The sequence below is a fragment of the Suncus etruscus genome, chromosome 6 (genome assembly GCF_024139225.1).
Source record: "Suncus etruscus isolate mSunEtr1 chromosome 6, mSunEtr1.pri.cur, whole genome shotgun sequence".
NCBI lineage: Eukaryota > Metazoa > Chordata > Mammalia > Eulipotyphla > Soricidae > Suncus > Suncus etruscus.
Window position 1 is genome coordinate 48,948,165 of NC_064853.1, and position 6,561 is coordinate 48,954,725.

The 6,561-nt window shown below is 44.4% G+C and overlaps 1 pseudogene; it reads left to right on the forward strand.

Annotated features, from left to right (window-relative positions):
* The first annotated feature begins 2,748 nt into the window (after positions 1–2,748).
* LOC126011161 (dnaJ homolog subfamily A member 1-like) lies at positions 2,749–4,137 on the forward strand (annotated as a pseudogene).
* The last annotated feature ends 2,424 nt before the right edge of the window (positions 4,138–6,561 follow it).

The following is a 6,561-nucleotide window of genomic DNA, read 5'->3' on the forward strand; positions in this document are numbered from 1 at the left end:
TGGGGGTCTTCCTAGCTGCCTTCAGATACTCTGTTATTTCTGTGCCCACACAAGGCTAACTGGCAGTAAGTAGGTGCTCACTGTGGTTTGTTTTTTTTTATTGCTTTTTTTCTTTTTCTGGTGACAAAGTTCAAACCCACTGTTTCACATATGTGCTCTGCTTGTCAGTCATCTCCTCAGCCCCTCTTCTCACTCTGTGCCTCTTTTGTTTTTTCCCTTTGAGGGGAGAGGCACACCCAGCAGCATTCAGTACTTGCTCCTCATTCTGCACTCAGGAATCACTTCTGGGGATGCTCAGGGGACTATATGAGATGCTGGGGATTAAATCATGGTTGGCTGCAAGCAAGACAAACACTCCTCCCTCTGTACTATCTCTCCAGTCCCCCTTCTCTGTCTCTCTTTGTCTCTCTCTCTGTCTCTCTCTGTCTCTCTCTTTCTCTCTCTTGTTTTTTTGGGTCACACCTGGCAGCGCTCAGGGGTTACTCCTGGCTCTGCGCTCAGAATTCGCTCCTGGCAGGCTCGGGGGACCACAAGGGATGCTGGGATTTGAACCATCAACCTTCTGCATGCAAGACAAACACCTTACCTCCATGCCCCCGTCTCTCTTCTCTTTATATTTATTTTATTTTATTTATTTATTTATTTATTTTTTTTTTTGGTTTTTCGGGCCACACCCATTTGATGCTCAGGGGTTACTCCTGGCTAAGCAATCAGAAATCGTCCCTGGCTTTGGGGGGGGCCATATGGGACGCTGGGGGATCAAATCGCGGTCCTTCCTTGGCTAGCGCTTGCAAGGCAGACACCTTACCTCTAGAGCCACCTCGTCGGCCCCTCTCTTCTCTTTTTAAACTTGACTTTATTCTTCCCTTTGTTTTTGGTTTTGCATCTGTCATGACCCAGATTGCACAAACTTTGTGACAATACTTGTGGAGATTGCATATGTGGTGGTAGTGCACCCGGAGATAGCACACTTTATGTTATAAAGCTGGGATCCCAGCAGCAAAATTACTAGACTTGAGCTTGGGTGCATGGGAGGTGGTGGAGATTGAACTTTTTTTTTATTGTTTGGTTTTTGGGCCACACCCGGTGATGCTCAGGGGTTACTCCTGGCTATGCGCTCAGATATCATTCCTGGCTTGGGGGACCATATGGGACGCAGGAGGATAGAACCGTAGTCCGTACTAGGTCAGCTGTGTGCAAGGCAAATGCCCTACCGCTGCACCACCACTCCGGCCTCAGGGATTGAACTCTTCTTTTTTTTTTTTCTTTTTATGGAAGGAAGGAAGGAAGGGTGGAAAGGAGGGAGAAGGAAGGAAGGAAGGGGAGAGGGAGGGAGGGAGGGAAGAAGGAAGAAAGGAGGGAGGGAAGGAAAGAAAGGATGGAGGGAGAAAAGAAAGAGAAAGGGAGGGGAGGGAAGGAATGGTGGAAGGAGGGAATGAAGGAAAGGAGGATGGAAGGAGGAAAGGGGAGGGAGAGAGAGAAGAAGGAAGGGAGAAAAGGGAGGGAGAAGAGAAGGAGGGGGAAGGAAGGGAAGGAGGGATTGAACTCTTAACCTCCCAGGCCTTATACATATAAGGTAGACACTACTAAACCTTCCCTACTGGGCCCCTTTGATATTTGTTCTTTTTCATTTGTTTGGGGAGCCACGCCCAGCAGTGCAAAGGAGCTACTCCTGTCTCTGTGCTGAGTGTTTGCCCCTGAAAATGCTCTGAAGACCATATGGTGTCAGAAATAGAACCTGGGCCTCCATCATGCAAAGCACGCCATCTAGCTTGCGAACCTTCAATTATTTTTGGGGGGGGGGGTCACACCTGGCAGTGCTCAGGGGTTCCTCCTGGCTCTACGCTCAGAAATCACTCCTGGCAGGCTCGGGGGACCATATGGGATGCCGAGATTCAAGTCACCATCCTTTTGTGTCTAAGGCGAACGCCTTACCGCTGTGCTATCTCTCCGGCTCCGAGGCCTCCAATTCTTATTTTCTCTTACAAACATGCATATGACCTAAATGAGACCACCATCTCCATATATCATCATTTTTGGGGGGTTAGGGGTTTCAACACATTCATAACCATGCTTAAAATAGGCCTGATACTGTGCTTTGGGTAGAGGTGTATAGAGCTATATAATCACCCCCTGCAAAATAAGGAAGAACAGAATGACTCTACAGTATGAAGTTAACATTGTATAAATAAAAAAATAATTAGATGTTAGAATCTGAACATATGGGGGCTGGAGGGATAGCATAGCTAGGAGGGTATTTGCCTTGCAGACAGTCAACCCAGGTTCAATCCTTGCTATTCCATATGGTCTCCTGAGCCTGTCAAGAGTAATTTCTGAGTGTAGGGCAAGGAGTAACCCCTGAACAGCAATGGTGTGGCTCAAAACCAAAAATAAAAGAGAGGAAGGAAGGAAAGAAAGAAAGAAAGAAAGAAAGAAAGAAAGAAAGAAAGAAAGAAAGAAAGAAAGGAAGGAAGGAAGGAAGGAAGGAAGGAAGGAAGGAAGGAAGGAAGGAAGGAAGGAAGGAAGGAAGGAGGAATCTAAACATATTAATGTCTGAAATTAGTTGTCACTATAAAGTTCTGACCTGATTGTGCTCAGGGACTACGCTTGGCTCTGAGTTTAAAGAAATTACTCGGGGAAGTTTCCAGAACGCCGCCTCGCCCGCCCGCCTCAGAGGCTCAGGGGAAGCTGCAGCGGCTCGCTCGAGCTGCGCACAGCCCACGCCGCACCGCTCCTGAGCCCGTGGGTCGTCAGCACCGGCCTCGCCGGCTCCCGGGCTGTAGAAAATGGTGAAAGAAACCACTTATTAAGATGTTTTGGGGGTCAAACCCAATGCTACCCAGGAAGAATTGAAAAAGGCTTACCGGAAACTAGCCTTGAAGTACCATCCGGATAAGAATCCAAATGAAGGAGAGAAGTTTAAACAGATTTCTCAAGCTTATGAAGTGCTCTCTGATGCTAAGAAAAGGGATTTATATGACAAAGGCGGCGAACAGGCAATTAAAGAAGGTGGAGCAGGTGGCGGGTTCGGCTCCCCCATGGACATCTTTGATATGTTTTTTGGAGGAGGAGGAAGGATGCAGAGAGAAAGAAGAGGTAAAAATGTTGTGCATCAGCTCTCTGTAACCTTAGAAGATTTATGTAATGGTGCAACAAGAAAGCTAGCTCTGTAGAAGAATGTGATCTGTGACAAATGTGAAGGCCGAGGTGGTAAGAAAGGAGCAGTAGAATGCTGTCCCAATTGCCGAGGTACTGGAATGCAAATAAGAATTCATCAGATAGGACCTGGGATGGTTCAGCAAATTCAGTCTGTGTGCATGGAATGCCAGGGTCACGGGGAACGGATCAGTCCTAAAGACAGATGTAAAAGCTGCAATGGAAGAAAGATAGTCCGAGAGAAGAAGATTCTGGAAGTTCATATTGACAAAGGCATGAAAAATGGCCAGAAGATAACATTCCACGGTGAAGGAGACCAAGAACCAGGACTGGAGCCAGGAGACATTATTATCGTTTTAGATCAGAAGGATCATGCTGTTTTTACTAGGCGAGGAGAAGACCTTTTCATGTGCATGGACATACAGTTGGTTGAAGCATTGTGTGGCTTCCAGAAGCCAATATCTACTCTTGACAACCGAACTATAGTAATCACCTCTCATCCAGGTCAGATTGTGAAGCATGGAGATATCAAGTGTGTGCTAAATGAAGGCATGCCAATTTACCGTAGACCATATGAAAAGGGTCGCCTAATCATTGAGTTTAAGGTAAACTTTCCTGAGAATGGCTTTCTCTCTCCCGATAAACTCTCTCTGCTGGAAAAACTCCTTCCTGAAAGGAAGGAAGTAGAAGAAACTGATGAAATGGACCAGGTAGAACTGGTGGACTTTGATCCAAATCAGGAAAGACGGCGCCATTACAATGGAGAAGCATACGAAGATGATGAGCATCATCCCAGAGGTGGTGTTCAGTGTCAGACCTCTTAATGGGGCCAGTGAGTTACACTGCTGGCATTTTATGTGCAGTAGTGAATGAGTGAAGGACTATCTGATATACTCACTACTTGCAATTGTTTTGTTTTCAAATTCAACTATAGTAGTGTTTTAAAAGTTAAATGAAGAATAAACTCAAATATGAAAGCTCTGACTTTGCCCTGTATGTATGATGACTTAACTGTGCAAGATGAAGTTTAAGACCTGTAAAAACTAAAGAAAAAAATGGCCCAAGCAGTTTGTTCAGCCATACATTGTAATGATTTCAGCCGTGTAAATTGAGTAGCTTAGATTGAAAAGCTGGGTATATGTATTGACTCACTATAATGACCCTTTTGTTTAAGCTATGAAACTTAAAAAAAAAATCTGTATTTAACTGGCAATCAGACAAAGAATTTGTAGAAAAGTGTTGGATTGTATAGTTGTGTTAAATGGGATTCTTGTGATGCCTCTGCATTTATCCTGTTGCCTCAGCTGTTAATTGATGGCATGATACATAATTAAGCCTGTGGTATCAGTGACAGAAGAGATACCTTTCTAAAGAAGGAGGTTATCATCTGTGCTGCTTCTTAAGGGCTGCACTTGTAGAATTGCATTCCCTTGTGCTGTGCCATTTTATTTTCTTCAATATAATGCAGACCTCATTCCATTTCCCCTCTATTACATGATAAGACTCATTTGTGACTTGTGCAGGATTAACTTGGAGTGACAAGATCTTTATATGGAGAAGTAATTGCATGTATGAGATAGGAAGGTATTTTTCAGATTTGTTACAGGCTTACTTTAAACCATTTAAATGTGCTCCAAAATAACTACTGTAATGTTGGTAGTATATATAGCAAATTATGATTGAGTAGCTTTAATTGTATGTTTAAGTCATGTTCACAAGCTTAAATCTGGAGATCAGAATTTAAGCAATTGAAATGTATTTACGTCTCCTTAATATACTGATTACAAAGTAAAAAAAAAAAAAAAAAAAAAGAAATTACTCTTGGTGGTGCCTGGATAGAACCCTGATCTTCTGCATGCAAAGCCCATGCTCCAGCTGTGGAGCTATCTCCTATTAGTTGTTGCTATTGCTAAGTCTCTTCTACCAGGAGGTCCCTTTGAGCCCCAGGTCTGGGTGGACACCCTGTCCAATGTCCTCCCCCAGCATTCTGGACTCACCCCTTATTAGGACAATTTGTACAGTTGTTGTTTCCATTCGTCTTTCCAAACAAGCTGTGGGTTTCTGAAGGACAGGATTAGTGTAATGATTATTTTATAGTTGTATTCTTGTTCCTTAGAATGTCATAGGTACTAAATATGTTTGTGAGGCCAGCACTATTGTACAATAGGTTGAGCATATGCTTTGCAGGTAGGAGGCAGGGGTTTGATCCCTACGACCACTCTTCTACCCCCCCCCACCCCAGCAAAAAGTTAGGCATAGCTCCTGAGCATCACCACTGGGTGTGGTCCAAAATCCCTCTCCAAAAACAACCTCCGTAATATAAATGTTTGGGGGCACATCTGGTCATACTTAGGGTCTCTTTGGGCTGTGTTTGTGGTTTGCTCTCATGATGTGTGGGAAACTACATGAAGTTGGGGATGGAACCCAAGGCCCACCCATGCAGTGCTTCATTCCTTTGAGACATCTCTCTAGCTCCTAAATACAGGTTTGTTGTTTGTTTGCTGGCTGAGTGGGTGCTGGGGAGGGTTGATGGCGCACCTGGAAGTTCTCAAGGTCTATTCCCGGCTTTGTGTTCAGGAGTGACCCCTAGCAGTGCTGAGTGGTTCTGGTGTTTGAACTGAGGTAGTAGGATATAAGACAAGTGCCTTAATCCATGTACTATCTCTTTCATCACCTAAATACAAGTTGTGACTACATCTTAAGACTATGGAAATGAGGGGCCTGAGAGATAGCATGGAGGTAAGGTGTTTTCCTTTCCTGCAGAAGGTCGATGGTTCGAATCCCGGCATCCCATATGGTCCCCTGTGCCTGCCAGAGGGGATTTCTGAGTATAGAGCCAGGAATAACCCCTGAGCACTGCCAGGTGTGACCCAAAAACCAAAAAAAAAAAAAAAAAAGACTATGGAAATGAGATATATACAGTAATATATAGAATATATAGTAATATGTATAATTATTCACTCTCAAATGATGCGATGACCTAGGGTCTTCATGGGAATGAGATAAGAGATGTCTTTTTCAGACAAGGGTAGGAGAGATAGTACATGAGTTTAAGCTTTTGTATTGCATCCTGAAGCACTGGTTCAAATCTCAACACTACATATAGTTTTTCTAAGAACTGCCAAGGTCACTCCTGAACACAGAGTTGGGACTAGCCCCTGAGTACACTGCTGGATGTGGCCCTCAAGCCAAGCTAAAAAAGAAAACACACACACACACACACACACACACACACAGAATCTTAGCTGTCCCTGCACTCGGGTGCTGCTTGATGAGTAGAGCATGGCCAGAATGTCTCAGTCTTTCCCTTAGGTACCTTATAGTATGAACAAGGTGCTGAATACATCTGGCAGATTTGAGAGGTTTCTTTACACCAGTGGGTCTCAATTATTTGGGGGGGGGGGG